The following is a 20,083-nucleotide window of genomic DNA, read 5'->3' on the forward strand; positions in this document are numbered from 1 at the left end:
AAAGAAGAGGCACTCTGGCCTTTTGGGTTTTCAGGAGTTTTTTTGTCGATTCTTTCTCATCTTGAGTTTATCTGGTTTTGTTCCTTGAGGCTGTTGACTCTCGGATGGGGATTTTGTGGGGGCTTTGTGTTGTTGTTGTTGATGCTGTTGTTGCTTTCTGCTTTTGTTGTTTTTCTTTCAATGGTCAGGTCCCCCTTCTGTACGGCTGCTGCAGTTTGCTAGGGGTTCACTTCAGGCCCTATTCATCCATTTGCTCCCGCAACTGGAGATGTCACTCAAGGAAGATGGACAACCATAAAGATGGGTGACTACTCCTTCTTCTGAGACCTCTGAGCTCGAGGGGCACCAACCTGATGCCAGTAAAATCATTCCTGTATAGAGTGTCTGACAACTCCTGTTGGAGGGTCTCACCCAGTTGAGTGACACGAGGAACAGGACCCATTTAACAAAGCACTTTTTTCTTTGGTGAAGGGGATATGCCTCACTCTGGGGAAACCCACTTGTCTGCACTGCCTGGATTCCTCAGAACTACCAAGAGGAAAGGTTAAGTCTGTTGGTCTGCAGAGACTGTGTCCATCCCTCCCCCAGGGGCTTAGGCCCAGGGAGATTCAGATTCTGTCCATGAGCCTCTGGCTGGAGTTATTGGAGTTCCTGCAATAAAGACCCATCCAATGAGGAAGGATGGGTCAGGGTCAGGCCTGAAGAGCAGATGTGTTGGGCTGCGGGGGACAAGTCTTGGGACCAAGCCATTCAGCCTCTCCTGCTCCACCGGGGAAAAGCGCAGCCTAGAGCCATAGAGATGGATGCCACCCTTTCCCCACCCAAGTAGCTTAGTGTGTTAGGTAGTTGCTAGTCCTACTGCTGGCTGCTACCCCTCCTGCAAGGAGCTTAAACAGCTTAGACAGCAGATGGCCGCAATTGTGGTTCTGGTCGCCCGTCCCCCTGGGAGTTCAGTGGGCTTAAGCAGATCCCAACTGAGAGGCTGTTGAGAATCTGCTCTTGAGAAAGGCTATCTTTTGCTTTGTGATATGTTTAGCATTCCTAGGCTCTGCTCACGACATGCTAATAGCACATCCAACAAACTGTGACAACCAAAAATGTCTCCAGAGATTGTAAAAGATCCTGTGGAAGGGTTGGGGGCTAGTAGAGAACCACTGATTTATACAGAAAAGTGCACAAGCTGTAAATTAACAGCATTGATTAATTTTCATAATGTCAGTCCAGCACTGTAATGGATACACAGATCAAGAAATAAAACGTTGTGAGCATCCCACCAAGCTCCTTCTTGCCCCATTCACCTTATTACCTCCCATAAAGATAAACACTTTTGTGGATTTTAAGACTATAGATTGGTTTTCTATTTTTGAACTACATGTATAAATGAAATTACACAAAATGTGCTTGTGTTGTTTTCAATCACCATTATTCTTTTGAGATCTATTCATGAGCATAATGATAATTCTTCTATTTTTATTGCCATATGTCATAATTTATTTACCTATTTTTCTGTTGAGGGACATTTTGTCTTTCCTAGGTTCATTTGTGGGAATATTTTAATTGAATTCAATTTCCTCTATTCAGATTTTTCACTTCTTGTGTCACTTTTCTTAGATTGAATTTTAAGGAATTTGTATGTTTTATATAATTTTCCAAGAGTATTGGCAGAACATTTTTCAAAATATTATCTTAGTGGCTTTTAATTATTGTAGAATCTATAATTATTTTACCCCCTTTCATTTCTGGTATTAGTAAATTGTGCTTTTTTCATCTCTCTTGAATAATTATGGGTTATCATTTTATTATTCTTTTCAAAAATCACCATCAGGCAATATATATTTGCTATCTATAACTTCACTATTTTCTCTTCTTAATTATCCTTATGTTTATTTTGCTGTTCTTTTCCTAACTTTATAATATTATATAATGTATATGAAATCTATATATCACTGAACTTCAACCTTTTTTAAAAAAAATTTCTATTATATACTTTTATTGGTTACAGATTTCTTTGTAGGTCAACTTTAGCTTTATCTTACAAATTTGTTATTTCATATTCATTATAATTAAACTCAGAGTATTTTTAATTTTTCTCATAATATATTCTTTAACCATATGACTATTAAATAAAATGTATTTCCAAATATTTGGGAATATTCTAATTTTGGACATTTATTATTAACTTTAATTTTACTGAAATAAGACAGCATATCTTACTGAAGTTGCTAGAATTTTCATTAGATTTTCTGTATATTCTGGCATATATTGGATTTTTGGAAAATTTTGATGTGCAGTTGTAAAATGTATGTTCTATTGTGGTTGGCTGCATTGTTTTACAAATGTCAATTACCTAAGATTAGTTAATTCTGTTGCTCAGATCTTTTTTCTTAGTGACATTTTTTGCCTAGTTTTATCAGTATTGAAAGAAATATGGAAGTATTTCACCTAGATTATGAACTTGTCTATTATTCCTTTTAGTTCTGATATTTTTAGCATTATGTAATTTTTAGCTATGCTTTTAACTATATATACATTTATGATGGTTATATTTGCTGGGTGAATTGACCTTCTAGTCATTATGAAATTATCATCTTTAAATCTGACAATACTTTTTAAGTCTATTTTTTTCTGACATTAACACATCAGCAAGAGTTTTATTTTGATTTGTAATTCATTTTTTCTCTGTACTTTTATTTCAATGCTTCTTCATTCTTATATTGGTTATAGATTTCTTGGAACATTGTATAATTAGACTTTTTATTTTAATTGAGTCTGAAGTTTTTGTCTTTTATATTGAATATTTAGCCTACTTACATTTAGTGTAATTATTGACATATTTGGTTTCATATCTCAAACTCACTATTTATTTTCCATTTATCCATCTCTTTATAGTCTCTTTTCTTGTTTTATAATTTATTTTCTTTCCCTTTAGCATGTTAAATTATTTCACTACAGATTAAAATGCATCAATTATACATTACTGTCTATTTTACTTTAGAACTTATACTATGTATCAAAAAAATAACACAATTAGAATATATTAATTCTACTTATTGCCATTTCAGTATTTGTGTTCTTGTTATATGAATTTTAATTCTTCACATAATTTGGACCAATATATTATTAAAAATATTATTTTGTATAGTCAATTTCTATGCATATTTACTCATTTACTTACTTTATACATTGCTTTTCATTTTTTTCTGTATTTCCATGCTTATTTCCAGCACTATTTCTCTTATGCTTAGAGATTTTCACTAAGTTTATTTTTGTGTATGTGTGTGTGATGGTAGGTAGAGGGGGTGTTCTGGTGACAAATTATCTAAATTTTTGTTTGTCTGGCACAGTCTTTACCTTGATTTCATATTTAAATGACAGTTTCACCAGACGCAGAATTGTAGGTTGGCAGCTGTTTTTCCTTAGTACTTTCAAGATGGCATTGCTTTATCTTCCAGCCTCCATCGTTTCTATTAGAATTGAACCGGTTGTTAGTCTTACAGATGCTGTTTTGAAGATAATACGTCTTTTTCTCTCCAAGATCTTTGGCTCTTCTACTTTCTTATCTCTGAAAATCCTGATTGCCTAAGCAGCTCTGAACTACAATACTGTCTTTCTAGCTTCTTGAGATTTCCAAATATACACTAATTTTTCTGCCTTTTAGTTTAGTCACCTGAACAGATTATCTGTTTCTTATCCATCACCAAAAAGATTAGCAAAACTGCAGGGGAAAAGATTATCTTCAAAGGTCAGTTTCTTATATTGTAATTCCTTTGTCTTTGAATTAATGGACTCTCAAGTATTGGTTGCCTCTGTAGTTTTCAGGTATCTTTTAATATCTTTTATCTGGACTTTTAGTTGTAGTAGTTGGAGTGTCTGCTTCTTCAATATTCCTAATACTTAAACTTTTGAATTAAAAAATGTTTAGTTGATTGAAAAAAATTACTTCTCTTTTTGTTTTTGTTTTGTTTCTGAGACAGAGTTTCACTCCTGTTGCCCAGACTGGAGTACAATGGCGCAATCTCGGCTTACCACAACCTCCGCCTCCCAGGTTCAAGTGATTCTCCTACCTCAGTCTCCTGAGTAGCTGGAATTACAGGCATGCACCACCATGCCTGACTAATTTTTTGTATTTTTAGTAGAGATGGGGTTTTGCCATGTAGGTCAGGCTGGTCTTGAACTCCCGACCTCAGGTGATCCATCTGCCTTGGCCTCCCAAAGTGCTGGGATTACAGGCATGAGCCACCACACCAGGCCTACTTCTCTTTTTAATTTCCTGTAGCATTTCCGAATTTAGGAGCTTAAGATGTCAGTTGGAGATAACATAAGTGTGAATTATAGTGTCTTCTTACATCAAAACTTTAGGGCCTGTAGTACTCATTTGAGGCCAGGCTTTAGAGTAGTTACACATACATAATCAAAAGTCTTAAGACAACAAAGTGACTTAAGACAACAAAGATTTATTTCTCAACATATAAAGTGTGCTGTGTATGTGTATACCCTCCAGGCTGTCTCCAAGACATGACTCTGGAAGCGAGGGTGCTCTATGCTGTGATGCTATCAAATCTTTACGGATTTTTCCAGGATCCTCAAAGTAGGTGATGATAAAGGGTGAACCCTCACATTTTCTCTTAACTTCTCTGGCAGTGCCATGTGAAACGTGCACTTTCAGCACATTAGCAAGAACTACACACATGGTCATAGGCTAACTGCAAGGGAGGTTGGAAAATATAAGGAAGCACATAAAATATTTGGCATTAGTATCTGTGCCAAAGTAATAATCTATGATACGTTGGCAGTAAAATGTTAGTGGTATTTCTAATAGATCAGACAAAACAATAATAAATCTGTGTGGTCATTTATTTTTAGGGGGAATATTTTTATCAAACAAAGGGAAGACATTTAAATCTTTATTCCCCAAAATGTTGTTTCTCAGATTGCATATTGAGCATTTATAATCTGATAGAACCATAGCAATTGAATTTCTATAGCAGTAACTTATTCTTAGAGAGGTAGTAAATGTGATAATACCTGGCTATTCCATTTTCTTAAGCTTTTCTAAATTTTTTTTTTTTATTTTGGAGAGACAGGGTCTTGCTTTGTTGCCTAGGCTGGTCTCAAACTCTTGGCTTCAAGTGATCCTCTGGCCTCAACCTCCCAAAGTGCTGGTATTACAGGCATGAGCCATTGCGTCTGGCCCCTTACCCAATTCTTTAATAAGCTATGGAGAAAAACGATTTGGTATTTTTGATGTTGCTTTCATATGGAGAAAATTGAAGGTGAGTAGAAGTACAAATTGAGGAAATGACATAAAATTATTTATAGTCTCCTAAGTAATTTTGAGAAGAATAATTTGAAAACTACTAGTCTGTTGAAATACAAATAAATATTTGAAAAGTCCCCATAGAAACAATTTCTATTTTATTCAGTTTTATGTGTCATGAGCTTCAGGAGTTAAGTAGTCAAAAACATGCCATTCATAAGTCACCCTTGTTTCTGCAGAAAAATTTTAAAAGTAATAAAACAAAAAAGCACAGAAAAGCACACAATAACATGTCATTCATTGAAACATACTAGTGCTTCAAAGATAAGGAAAATGAGAAAAATTAATGTAATCATTCATATGCTGCAGTAACTTTATGCATAAATAAAGTCAATGCTTAATCAAGAGTAGATAGGGCTAGCGACTTGTTTGAAATTGTCTTTCAAATGTTGGTAATAAATTTTTACTAATTTATTCATGCATATATTGATACCACATGACTACCCTTATGAAGAGAAGAATACTTTTCTAACCCATCTCTTGGTTTAAAGAAGTTTATTTTGAGTTATAAGAGAGAAAAATTATCTAATGTTTATATCGATAAAAGGTATGACCTTTGCAATATTAATATCATATTTTAGCCTAAATCTGTTGGACCCATCCAATGCTTCTATTTATATATTGCAATTAGGAATATTCTCACCTTTTAACAAAGGAATGGGGAATATAATATTCTGGAACTTTTCCCAAAGTCCTTTAATGAGTAAATATTTAAGACATACATATTTTCTGGGTAATGCAAATTACAGAGCTCATTTGATTTAAAATTTTTCAACCAGTGCATTTCACTTTGTATTATGTGGATAAAAACACTAATTGCAATCACAGAAATTGGTTAGAACAATGTTACTTATTTAAAAAGACTGTTAAAAATGATGCTCTTAGAAAATATTTGGCTGGGTGCGGTGGCTCACGCCTGTAATCCCAGCACTTTGGGAGGCCGGGGCGGGTGGATCACAAGGTCAGGAGATCGAGACCATCCTGGCTAACACGGTGAAACCCTGTCTCTACTAAAAATACAAAAATTAGCCGGGCGTGGTGGTGGGTGCCTATAGTCCCAGCTACTCGGGAGGCTGAGGCAGGAGAATGACATGAACCTGGGAGGCGGAGTGCAGTGAGCTGAGACTATGCCACTGCACTCCAGCCTGTGTGACAAAGCGAGACTCCATCTCAAAAAAAAATATATATATATATATATATATTTTTTTTTGAAAGACTCTATACAAATTATTTAGCAAATACATGTATGTATATGTCTGTGCATGTATATATGTACATATTCATATAAAAGCAAGAGTAAGCATACATACTTTTAAAATAGAGGTATCAGATATAAATAAGTGAGAAATCTAGGAGTTCAAGTTTGCTAACAGATTTGTAGTTGAATAATTATTTGTTTGCAAAGTCTGTATTATGCTCCTCCTCACGTGTGTGCATACAAGTATGTGTTTCCAACTCCCAAAACAAATCTACAAATGTTAAAGATAAGATGATATAAAAACTTCATACATTGTTTTATGAAAACTGTGAAAATCTTTTAAGACTCATGAGAATAAACCTCCTGTTAAGATGAGACTGGCACTAGAAAATGTAAGGGGATGATCAGGGTCGTAATTGAAAAAGTGTAATAAAAGTGACATGTCATTTTTTATGCCATAATATAGGATTCTTATATACCCCTACTCCCACAAAAACATAAAACCCACTTAGTTCAGAATATTCTACCATTTCTTAATTGTTACTCTGGTCACATTTCCCACCCTTAATCCTATTCTTTGAATCTTAAAAAAAAAATCTGCCGAACACTAATTATTTAACCTTGCCTCCTACCTACTTTCCCTCTTTATTCTGAGGTTTCTTAAGGGCTATAATGAGCTGTCCCCACACAAACAGGCCAAATTAGTGGATAATTACTGCTGGGCCCATGAATGTTCTCACTCCTCCTTTCTTACAGTTTCACAACATTACCAGAATGGTCTGTCGCCTCCCTACCAATTAGGAACAATTACTACTTTATAACATTAGTGGTGGCAGGCTTATTATGTTCAAGGATATGTAAAAGCAAGGTAAGGGTAGGAGAGAAATGCAAGGCCAAAAGGGGTCACTGTCACATGAAGGACTTCAAAAGTTTGATACTTTTAACTTCATTTTTTTAGGAATACAGCTGGAAAGATTTATATTAACTCTATTAAATGAAAGTGAACATCATATATTGCCAAGGTTGTGTTTTTCTCCTTTTCTCCTTTTGTTCAGGATATCTCATTTTGATGGCTTGAGTTTTCAAAATCATGGAAATGACTCTAGATCCTTCTATGGGAGCAAAAGGGGTTATTTATTTTTTTTTGGTTTCCTAGTAAACATGTGCGTGTGTGTGTGCGCGCGCACACTCACACACACGTGGAGAGTATGGTCTTGGCATCTGAATTTAGTTTCTTAAGCTACGTCAAGGATGCCATTGAAAAGTAAGGTACTGTGATCCAGAAGTGTAGGTCACAAACATTCCTTTTCAATCTGTATTTAAAGAGGAAATTGTAGGTCAAGATAAACCTGCATCAAATCTTCAGAATGAAGTGTTTTGAAAGATTTTTAAGACTGCTCAATGGGTACTAAACTACAGTTGTATAGGAAGAATAAGTTCCGGTGTTCTGTCGCACAGTAGGGTGACTATGGTTAACAATATTGTATTGTATATTTCAAAACAGCTATAAGAGAGGATTTTGAATGTTCTCACCACAAATAAATGACAAATGCATCAGAATATGAATATGCTAAATAGCTTGGTTTGAATTGTATACAATGTATACATGTATTGAAACATCACACTGTACCCATAAATATGTACAATTACTATATGTCAACTATAAACAAAAGTTTTAAAATGTCTACTATACATGCAGTTGACTTTTCTCTTTCTGGAGAGATGGAGCATAAAAAACCTGTTCATAAATTATTTCTTTTTTAATGCAATATTCTTATTACTTCTGTAAAACATTTTTTTGAGGTTGTGAGTGATATTTATTTGGCAGTAAGAGGAATAGAAATGAAGTCAGGGTTTGCCCTATCAGCAAAAATAAATAAATAAAATAAAAGGCTTGCGTGGTGCTGGGTATGGGTGCTCTCTTTCATTCAGGGTATATGCCAGAAATTCACTGAAGTGTGATGCATGTTAATGCATCTGGCCTTACTGTCCCTTTTGGCACTTGGTTCCTGTTAAGGTCTCTGCTCCATGGTCAGAGAACACAATCCTAAACCTTTCTTTTGATGGCATCTTAATTAATGTAGCTGATTCATGCTTCAAAAAAAGGAGGAACGTGGAAACCCTCACAGGATGGAGAAGAAATCATCCAACTCGAATATTTATTTCAAGTAAAACAAGAAACTATTCTAGATACCCCTGACAGGAGAAAATTTTTAGATGAAATCGGTAACCAACTTTGACAGTAGTGTCAGAAAGCATGACAATAGAGAGACTGTTATTATTATTATTATTATGGAATAAAAAGACTACTGTTGTCAAAGTTGGAATTGTCATTTTAGGTGAGTGGTAAGAATGAAAAATGCATTTCAGAGAATTAATAAAGGATTAGCTTGAAAGAAAGTGAAACCTGAGGTTATGAGCCACACATATGAAAGGTTTGATAAAAGAAATAAAAATCTTTAAGAGTACTAAATAAAATAATTTTGCAGAATGAGGTTTTGTATATTTGAAGGCAGAAAAGGAGAAACTAAATAAAGAAGAAGGATAAAGACTTATAAAGGTATGCAATCTAAGGTGTGTATTACCTTCCACAATTGGAATGTATTTACATACACACATTCTTTTATACTGGTTAAAAAGTGATAAAAAATGAGAACAATAATAGAAGTATCTTGAGATAAGAGGACATAAATTGAGTGGGCTGTTTCTTTTCAGTGAATTAGAAAGCAAAAACTGTGTCTCATTTAGAAAATTGAAGCACATTCTGGAGAAAAAAAAGGGAGAAAAAAATGTTGCATAAAGGATGTAGCCTTGACTGACAAGCAACTTAAAAAAAATCGAGATCAATAGTAACTCTCTGGTTGCCTGGAACTAATAGACAATTCAGTTGTTCAATAAAAACATCAAACATTATGTTCTTTGTAATGCATTGCAAATAATTAGTAGATTGACTGCATTTTTTGATTGTGTTAGTGCATCAAATGCCCATGATCACAATATTGTCTCTCTAGATAGAACCAAAGTTGATCAAATCAAATGTTCATTATGTTGTAGTTATTAAACAAGTTCTATACATTACCTAACAATACAATACTTATTTTTCATGGAAACTCAGTTTCTTAGATACTAAAAGTTTCCATTTCCGCCAACATTTAATCTTTTAATAGTTCCTTAATATTAAAATCGTTTTTTATGGTATTTGTATCAAAGAAATACAAACTTATGTTCACACAAAAGCCTGATCGTTAATGTTCATAATGTTAATAATGCAACTTTTTCATAATAGCCTCAAATGGGAAACAACCCAAATGTCCTCCCATGTGTTAATAAACAGACACATTCATGCCTTGGAATATTATTGAGCAATAAAAAGGAACCACTATTGCTACACCCAATAACTTGGATGAATCTCAAGCGTATTACATTGAATTAAAAAAAAGTCAATCTCAAATGTTTACCTAGCATGTGATTTCATTTATATTACCTTTTCAAATGACATAAAATGCAGAATAGATTGGTGGTTGCTGGGGATTAAGGCGTTAAGGGGAAAAGGATATGGCTATGGCAATAAATAGTAGCACGAGGAGTAGTTAGGACAGAACTGTTCTGTATTTTTATTATGGTAATAGTCATAGAAATGTGCAAATGTGATAATATTACAAAGAACCAAATGCACACACAAACCCAAACGAGTGCAGCCAGGCACAGTGACATATGCCTGTAATCCTAGCAATTTGGGAGGCTGAGGCAGGAGGATCACTTGAGCCCAGGAGTTAGAGATCAGCCTGAGCAATGGTGACACCAATCTCTACAAAAAATTAGCCGTGCATGGTGGTGTGTGCCTTTGGTCCCAGCTAGTGGAGAGGCTGAGGTGGGAGGATTGCTTGAACCCAGGAGGTTGAGCCTGCAGTCAGCCATGATTGTACCACTGAACTCCAGCCTGGGCAACAGAGTGAGACCCTGTCTCAAAAAGAAATAAATAGAAAAAAGGCATCCAAATGGCCAAATAGGAACAGCTCCAGGCTACAGCTCTCAGCGTGAGTGACACAGAAGACGGGTGATTTCTGCATTTCCAACTGAGGCACTGGGTTCATCTCACTGGGGCGTGTCAGACAGTGGGTGCAGTCGAAGCAGGGCATGGCATCACCTCACTGGAAAGTGAAAGGGGTAAGGGAATTCCCTTTCCTAGCCAAGGGAAACTGTGACACACAGCACCTGGAAAATCGGGTCACTCCTACCCTAACACTGCACTTTTCTAAAGGTTTTAGCAAACGGCACACCAGGAGAGTATTTCCCACACGTGGCTCCGAGGGTCCCACACCCACAGGGCCTCCCTCATTGCTAGCACAGCAGTCTGAGATCTAACTGCAAGATGACAGTGAGGCTGGGGGAGGGGCGTCCACCATTGCTGAGGCTTGACTAGTTAAACAAAGTGGCCAGGAAGCTAGAACTGGGTGGAGTCCACCGCAGCTCAAGGAGGCCTGCCTGCCTCTGTAGATTCCACCTCTGGTGACAGGGCATAGCCAAACAAAAGGCAGCAGAAACCTCTGCAGATTTAAATGTCCCTGTCTGACAGCTTTGAAGAGAGTAGTGGTTCTCCCAGCATGGAGTTGGAGATCTGAGAATGGACAGACTGCCTCCTCAAGAGGGTCCATGACCCCCAAGTAGCCTAACTGGGAGACACCCCCAGTAGGGGCAGACTGACACTTCTGAGAGGAAGCTTCCAGAGGAACGATCAGGTAGCAATATTTGCTGTTCATCAATATTCACTCTTCTGCAGCCTCTGCTGCTGATACCCAGGCAAACAGGGTCTGGAGTGGACCTCCAGCAAAAACTCCAACAGACCTGTAGCTGAGGGTCCTGATTGTTAGAAGAAAAATTGACAAACAGAAAGGACATCCACACCAAAACCCCATCTGTATGTCACCATCATCAAAGACCAAAGGTAGATAAAACCACAAAGATGGGGAAAAAACAGAGCAGAAAAGCTGAAAATTCTAAAAATCGGAGTGCCTCTCCCCCTCCAAAGGAATGCAGCTCCTTGCCAGCAATGAAACAAAGCTGGACGGAGAATGACTTTGACGAGTGGAGAGAAGAAGGCTTCAGATGATCAAACTTCTCCAGGCTAAAGGAGGAAGTTCGAACCCTTTGCAAAGAAGCTAAAAACCTTCAACAAAGATTAGACGAATGGCTAACTAGAATAACCAACGTAGAAAAGTCCTTAAATGACCTGATAGAGCTGAAAACCATGACATGAGAACTACGTGACAGATGCACAAGCTTCAGTAACCGATTTGATCAACTGGAAGAAAGGGTGTCAGTGATTGAAGATCAAATGAATGAAATGAAGTGAGAAGAGAAGTTTAGAGAAAAAACAGTAAAAAGAAATGAACAAAGCCTCCAAGAAATATGGGACTATGTGAATAGACCAAATCTACGTCTGATTGGTGTACCTGAAAGTGATGGGGAGAATGGAACCAAGTTGGAAAACACTGCAGGATATTATCCGGGAGAACTTCCCCAACCTAACAAGGCAGGCCAACATTCAAATTCAGGAAACACAGAGAACGTCACAAAGATACTCCTCGAGAAGAGCAACTCCAAGACACATAATTATCAGATTCAACAAAGTTGAAATGAAGGAAAAAATGTTAAGGGCAGCCAGAGAGAAAGGTCGGGTTACACACAAAGGGAAGCCCATCAGACTAACAGAAGATCTCTAGGCAGAAACTCTACAAGCCAGAAACTCTACAAGAGAGTTGGGGCCAATATTCAACATTCTTAAAGAAAAGAATTTTCAACCCAGAATTTCATATCCAGCCAAAGTAAGTTTCATAAGTGAAGGAGAAATAAAATCCTTTACAGACAAGCAAATGCTGAGAGATTTTGTCACCACCAGGCCTGCCCTGCAAGAGCTCCTGAAGGAAGCACTAAACATGGAAAGGAAAAATGGGTACAAGCCACTGCAAAAACATGCCAAAATATAAAGCCAATCTATGATAGGAAAAAACTGCATCAACTAACAAGCAAAATAACCAGCTAACATCATAATGACAGGATCAAATTCACACATAACAATATTAACCTTAAATGTAAATGGGCTAAATGTTCCAATTAAAACACACAGACTAGCAAATTGGATAAAGAATTAAGACCCGTCAGTGTGCTATATTCAGGAGACCCATCTCACGTGCAGAGACACACATAAACTCAAAATAAGAGGATGGAGGAAGACCTACCAAGCAAATGGAAAACAAAAAAAGCAGGGGTTGCAATCTACTCTCTGATAAAACAGACTTTAAACCAACAAAGATCAAAAGAGACAAAGAAGGCCATTACATAATGGTAAAGGGATCAATTCAACAAAAAGAGCTAACTATCCTAAATATGTATGTGCCCAATACAGGAGAACCCAGATTCATAAAGCAAGTCCTTAGAGACTTACAAAGAGACTTAGACTCCCATACAATAACAATGGGAGACTTTAACACCCCACTGTCAACATTACACCGATCAACAAGACAGAAAGTTAACAAGGATATCCAGGAATTGAACTCAGCTCTGCACCAAGCAGACCTAATAGACATCTACAGAACTCTCCACCCCAAATCAACACAATATACATTCTTCTCAGCACCACATCACACTTAATCCAAGAGTGACCACATAGTTGGAAGTAAAGCACTCCTCAGCAAATGTAAAAGAACAGAAATTATAACAAACTGTCTCTCAGACCACAGTGCAATCAAACTAGAACTCAGGATTAAGAAACTCACTCAAAACCGCCTACCTACATGGAAACTGAACAACCTGCTCCTGAATGATTACTGGGTACATAACAAAATGAAGGCAGAAATAAAGATGTTCTTTGAAACCAATGAGAACAAAGATACAACATGCCAGAATCTATCAGACACATTTAAAGCAGTGTGTAGAGGGAAATTGATAGCACTAAATGCCCACAAGAGAAAGCTGGGAAGATCTAAAACTGACACCCTAATATCAGAATTAAAAGAACTGGAGAAGCAAGAGCAAACACATTCAAAAACTAGCAAAAGGCAAGATATAACTAAGATCAGAGCAGAACTGAAGGAGAAAGAGGCACAAAAAAACATTCAAAAAAATCAATGAATCCAGGAGCTGGTTTTCTGAAAAGATCAAAAAAATTGATAGACCACTAGCAAAACTAATAAAGAAGAGAAGAGAGAAGAATCAAATAGATGCAAGAAAAAATGATAAAGGGGATATCACCACTGACCCCACAGAAATACAAACTACCAACAGAGAATAACATAAACACCTCTACACAAATAAACAAGAAAACCCAGAAGAAATGGATAAATTCCTGGACATATACAGTCTCTCTAGACTAAACCAGGAAGATGTTGAATCCCTGTATCGACCAATAACAGGTTCTAAAATTGAGACAATAATTAATAGCCTACCAACCAAAAAAAGTCCAGGACCAGACAGATTCACAGCTGCATTCTACCAGAGGTACAAGGAAGAGCTGGTACCTTTCCTTCTGAAACTATTCCAATCAATAGAAAAACAGGAATCCTCCCTAACTCATTTTATGAGGCTAACATCATCCCGATACCAAAACCTGGCAGAGACACAACAAAAAAAGAGAAATTTAGACCAATATCCCTGATGAACATCAGTGTAAAAATCCTCAATAAAATACTGGCAAACTGAATCCAGCAGCACATCAAAAAGCTTATCCACCATGATCAAGTGGGCTTCATCCCTGGGATGCAAGGCTGGTTCAACATATGCAAATCAATAAATGTAATCCAGCATATAAACAGAACCAAAGACAAAAACCATATGATATCTCAATAGATGCAGAAAAAGCCTTTGACAAAATTCAACAGCCCTTCATGCTAAAAGCTCTCAATAAATTCAGTATTGATGGAATGTATCTCAAAATAATAAGAGCTATTTATGACAAACCCACAGCCAATATCATACTGAATGGTCAAAACCTGGAATCATTCCCTTTGAAAACTGGCACAAGACAGGGATGCCCTCTCTCACCACTCCTATTCAACATAGTGTTGGAAGTTCTGGCCAGAGTAATTAGGCAGGAGAAAGAAATAAAGAAAGGGTATTCAGTTAGGAAAAGGGGAAGTCAAATTGCTCTGTTTGCAAATGACATGACTGTATATTTAGAAAACCCCATCGTCTCAGCCTAAAATCTCCTTAAGCTGATAAGCAACTTCAGCAAAGTCTCAGGATGCAAAATCAATGTGCAAAAATTACTAGCATTCTTATACACCAATAACACACAAACAGAGAGCCAAATCATGAGTGAGCTCCCATTCACAATTGCTTCAAAGAGAATGAAATACCTAGGAATCCAACTTACAAGGGATGTGAAGGATGTCTTCAAGGAGAACTACAAACCACTGCTCAACAAAATAAAAGAGGACACAAACAAATGGAAGAACATTCCATGCTCAAGGATAGGAAGAATTAATATCATGAAAATGGCCATATTGCCCAAGGTAATTTATAGATTCAGTGCCATCCCCATTAAGCTACCAATGACTTTCTTCACAGAATTGGAAAAAACTACTTTAAAGTTCATATGGAACCTAAAAAGAGCCCACATTGCCAAAACAATCCTAAGCCAAAAGAACAAAGCTGGAGGCATCATGCTACCTGACTTCAAACCATACTACAAGGCTACAGTAACCAAAACAGCATGGTACTGGTAGCAAAACAGAGATATTGACCAATGGAACAGAACAGATCCCTCAGAAATAATACCACCACACATCTACAACCATCTGATCTTTGAAAAACCTGACAAAAAAAGAAATGGGGAAAGGATTCCCTATTTAATAAATGGTTCTGAGAAAACTGGCTAGCCATATGTAGAAAGCTGAAACTGCATCCCTACCTTACACCTTATGCAAAAATTACTTCAAAATGGATTGGAGACTTAAATGTTAGACCTAAAACCATAAAAACCCTAGAAGAAAACCCAGGCAATACCATTCAGGACATAGGCACGGACAAAGACTTCATGTCTAAAACATCAAAAGCAATGGCAACAAAAGCCAAAATTGACAAATGGGATCTAATTAAACTAAAGAGCTTCTGCACAGCAAAATAAACTACCATCAGAGTGAACAGGCAACCTACAGAATGGGAGAAAATTTTTGCAATCTACTTATCTGACAAAGGGCTAATATCCAGAACCTACAAAGAACTCAAACAAATTTACAAGAAAAAAACAAACAACCCCATCAAAAAGTGGGCAAAGGATATGAACAGACATTTCTCAAAAGAAGACATTTATGCAGCCAACAGACACATGAAAAAATGCCCATCCTCACTGGCCATCAGAGAAATGCAAATCAAAACCACAATGAAATACCATCTCACACCAGTTAGAATGGCAATCATTAAAAAGTCAGGAAACAACAGGTGCTGGAGAGGATGTGGAGAAATAGGAACACCTTTACACTGTTGGTAGGACTGTAAACTAGTTCAACCATTGTGGAAGACAGTGTGGTGATTCCTCAAGGATCTAGAACTAGAAATACCATTTGACCCAGCCATCCCATTACTGGGTATATACCCAAAGAATTATAAATCATGCTGCTATAAAGACACATGCACATGTATGTTTATTGTGGCACTATTCACAATAGCAAAGACTTGGAACCAACCCAAATGTCCATCAATGACAGACTGGATTGAGAAAATGTGGCACAGATACACCATGGAATACTATGCAGTCATAAAAAAGGATGAGTTCATATCCTTTGTAGGGACATGGATGCCACTGGAAACCATCATTCTTAGCAAACTATCGCAAGAACAGAAAACCAAACACCACATGTTCTCACTCTTAGGTGGGAATTGAACAATGAGAACATCTGGACACAGGAAGGGGAACATCACACACCAGGGCCTGTTGTGGGGTTGGGGGAGGTGGGAGGGATAGCATTAGGAGATATATCTAACGTAAATGAGGAGTTAATGCGTGCAGCAAACCAACATGGCACATGTATACATATGTAACAAACCTGCACGTTGTGCACATGTACCCTTGAACTTAAAGTATAAAAATAATAATAAAAAATAAATAAAGTGCATGTAAACTGGTGCGATCCGAATAGGGTTGATGGATTTCATTGATATAAATTTTCAAGTTGTAAAACTGTGCTATAGTTATACAAAATATTACCACATAATGATGCATAGACTTTTTCTGTCATATTTCTTATAAAGGTATATAAATCTATAATTATCTCAAAATTAAAATATTAAAAAATAAATATACTGTTCATATTCAAGAGCAAAAGAGGTAAATTCTAGTTTAGAGACTAGGCCAAGACTAATGGAGAGAGTGTTATTTGTGCTACCACTAGAAGTTGAATATGATCTTCGTAAGTGGAGAATGTGTAGGGCAAAATATTTCAGTAATGAGAAGAGAAGAGACCAAAGTCCTGCATTAGCAATAGTTGTTCATTATTTTAATAATTATATATTGAGAATTACTAGATGTCATGCATTTTGTGCAGGATATTGAGAATATAAAGTAAGCAAAACTATATTTCCATGAAAATTGTATATTCCTAGAATGTATATTCATGGAAATTTCCTATTGCTAGTTTAATATAATCCTGTATTTTACAAATGTATGTAACATTTTCACTCAAAGTATTATGGAGAACAATCTGGAAGAGAACAATTTTCAAAGATGTGTAATCATGTAGCCAGAGAAACTTTTAATAAATTTAACTTTAATGAAAAAAAAAAATGGCATGTAGAATAATAAATACAATTAAATGTCAGAAGTTTGTGTTATTGACCCATGTTGCCTAGGCTGGAGTGCAGTGGCACCATCTTGGCTCACTGCAACCTCTGTCTCCTGGGTTCAGGAAATTCTCGTGCCTTAGCTGCCAGAGTAGTTGAGATTACAGGTTATGTGTCGCCATGCATGGCAGATTTTTGTATATTTTAGTAGAAATGGGGTTTCACTGTGTTGGCCAGGCTGGTCTCAAACTCCCGGCCTCAAGTGATCCACCTGCCTCAGCTTCCCAAAGTGCTGGGATTACAAGTGTGAGCTACCACATCTGGCTGAATTCCTGGAACTTCAGTGAAAAGACTGACTGCTTTGTAAATCTGCTAACCCAAGTAGAACAGAAACTAATTAAATACCAAGAAGATGCTTTGCCAGTTTTCATGCTAAATCAGCCAATACTGAAATTGTTTAGATATACAATTTGAATGAACTCCATGGTCTAAGTTAAATTGTCTATGATAAGCCATCAGTTATCAGTGCTATGTACCTAAATTGGGGAAACAACTGGTATTCAAAAAGACATAAGTCCAATGTCAAGCATGGAGAACCAGGATGGCTGCCTTATCCTTCCTGAGTTCTGCATTCCATGACTCATCATAAAAATGATAAAATGACCCAAATTACATGTATATTGCTGTGGTAGCTTATAAACTGCTAAAATAGTGTATGACCAATGTTCGGTTTGTCAAATCAATATTCCTGGGAAGACAAAGCTTCAGGTACATTCCATAATGTGATAGGCCCCTTAAACATTTATAGAGGGATATCATTCAGTTGTCATTTTCAACACATGTTTTCTGGTTCTATAAAAGATTTTCCATTCAAGGGAGCTGATGTTATAACAGTAGCTTATTATGCCACTGTGTATTTTCAGCAGGTACAGAAAGCTGTTCATGGTTCACTGAATGAGGACAATCAACCCCTTCATAATCCAAAACCCAAAGACTGAATTTTCTGAGAACACCAGGGAAAGACTGCTCCTGCCATCCACATTGCAGCAAAACTTCAGGACCTTGAACCTTGGGTTAATAATCTTACAATTCAGAAGCATCCCACCAAACTCTCGAAACTGGACACCCTTGGGAACCCTTAAGGTAAAGCTAACCAGGGAGGATTTTCTTCCCAGAAGATGGCATCCTTTTTCCCAAGATCACAGAAGCTTTTCCCAAGATCACAGATCAAGATTTCTCTAGTACCATGAGACTCTTATCTTTGAATTTTTTCCCTTTGCTTATAAACAATAGAAGTAAAAATGGAATCTGTTGTGTGCACTCATGGGGTATACTTTTATTTGTGAAGGATGCTGCATCCAGACTTATACATGGATACCAGATACAGTTTCGGTCTGTGTCCCTACCCAAAACTCATGTTGAATTGTAATCCCCAGTGTTGGTGGGGCCTGGTGGGAGGTGATTGGATCATGGGTGTGGTTTCTAATGGTTTAACATGATCCCTTTAGTACTGTCTTGTGATAGAGTTCTCATGAGGTCTGGTTGTTTAAAAGTGTGTGGCACCTTCCCTTTCACTCTTTCTCCTGCTCTGACACGTGCAGATGTGCCTGCTTTTCCTTCAACTTCTGCCATGACTGTAATTTTCCTGAGGCCTCTCCAGCCATGCTTCCTGTACAACCTGTAGAACTGTGAGTCAATTAAACCACTTTCTTTTATAAAGTACCCAGTCTCAGGTACTTCCTTATAACAATACAAGAAAGGACTAATACAATAAACTTATGCCTTGATAGATGGAAGATGAAGGCCCAATGTAGGTGAGAAATTTTAATGGTACGTACATTGCTCTATAATCAGTCAGAAAGAACATTTATCCACTCCTCTCAACCTACATGTGGGTTAAAAAGAACATTGCCAGAAGGTCATTACTCTTCTAGAAGGGCATCATTTGTTAGGTCCTTTTTTCCATAAGTAAAGGAGGCAATGATTAGAAATTCGTTCCTCACCACAGGCTCCATAGAAGATTCTCCTGTAAAAGCTGTGATTACACAACAGAATTTAAATTCTCTCACGAAAGTGATGCTAAATAATAGAATTGCCCTAGATTGCTTCCTGGCTAAACAGAGGAGTAACCATGCAGCTGCTGGCACTTGTTGCCCATGGAGAAATATATCACATTTGGTATTACAGAGATTAAATAGTAAGGGATTAATGAAGAGACTGCTTAGTTAAAGCAAGTAGACTCTTTATCTAGCTCATTCTTTGATCTACTGATTTTAGTTTGTTTGCTTTATGGAGGCCCTGGGTAAGGAGCATACTCCAAACTCTTGTTATTATCTTCCTGATAGTCATAATAGTAGTCTCCCTGGTACACTGTGGTCTCTGAAAAGGTTTAAAAGTTTGCATGCAGCCATCTCTAGAATATTAAATGGTCTCGCTTCAACTATAATGACTAGAGTGAAAAAATGTGTGACCATGAGGGCACCATAACCTGTAAATGACATTCTGAGGCTGGAAACCCAAAATGATGGTAACTGAGAGTGGCACTAAGGCCATAAGTTTTGGTCACACTCTCACTTAAGGAGAACTTAACTAAAGGGGGGACATTTTTTAAAGAAAATTATTGGAGGCCATTGTTTTGGACTGAGCTCACGCAGTAGGCCCCAAAAGACCAGATCAAACCAAAATGGATTCACTTATGCTAAATGTGACATAGTCAAACTAAGACTCTAGGAAAATACATAGATCCTAGAAAAGACCAAGTTTTGTGGGTTTTTTTACTGGAACTCTTTTTA

This window comes from Macaca thibetana, chromosome 6, assembly GCF_024542745.1.
Source record: "Macaca thibetana thibetana isolate TM-01 chromosome 6, ASM2454274v1, whole genome shotgun sequence".
NCBI classification, from domain to species: domain Eukaryota; kingdom Metazoa; phylum Chordata; class Mammalia; order Primates; family Cercopithecidae; genus Macaca; species Macaca thibetana.